The sequence below is a fragment of the Mytilus trossulus genome, chromosome 2 (assembly GCF_036588685.1).
Source record: "Mytilus trossulus isolate FHL-02 chromosome 2, PNRI_Mtr1.1.1.hap1, whole genome shotgun sequence".
Lineage (NCBI taxonomy): Eukaryota > Metazoa > Mollusca > Bivalvia > Mytilida > Mytilidae > Mytilus > Mytilus trossulus.
Window position 1 is genome coordinate 36,413,018 of NC_086374.1, and position 714 is coordinate 36,413,731.

Below are 714 nucleotides of genomic sequence, written 5' to 3' on the forward strand. Positions count from 1 at the left end.
ACTCTATAAGAAAATCTTTGTATCTATGTTCGAATTCACTGAAAGTTTAATTAATTTGAGGTAGAGAAATACCAGTTATAATACACAAATAACGTTCATTGAACTATAAAACGCGACAAAAACTTAAACATATTGAATAAATTGTAAAATATGCACAATGTAAGAAGGGGCAGACAGAATATCACCATCCCAAAGGTGAAAGTTGGCATGGAAAACGACTATTTTTCATTGTTGTCGTAAACTCTTTTATATAGGATATAGTAAAGCAGTTACTCGTATTCAAATCTAGAAAAAGACAAAAAATGCTTTCAGGATTAGATTCATTTCAAATAATCACTTCATTAAATTTACTCAGTTTGAAATTATACACTTCTTGATTTTTTAAAGTAAAAATATCATCAAGGTGAGGGTTTTTAAATTTATTTTTAATCGCAATTTAGACGGATCTTTAAGTTTTACCTTAACCTTCAAACGAAAATTTAAATAACTCATTCTTGTTTTCAAGTTTTACAACACAATTGCATTTATTTGCACTTTAACAGATTCTAATCATAACCAAAAATTGAGATAAAAAACAATGATTAAATAAAATTAAAAATTACCAAATAGAAAGATAAAAGAGGTATACATTCTGTAATGATGTTTTAAATCTTTTTGAATAACAACAGGATTAATACATTCATCCATCTTTATCTATGTCCACCTCGGAGAACC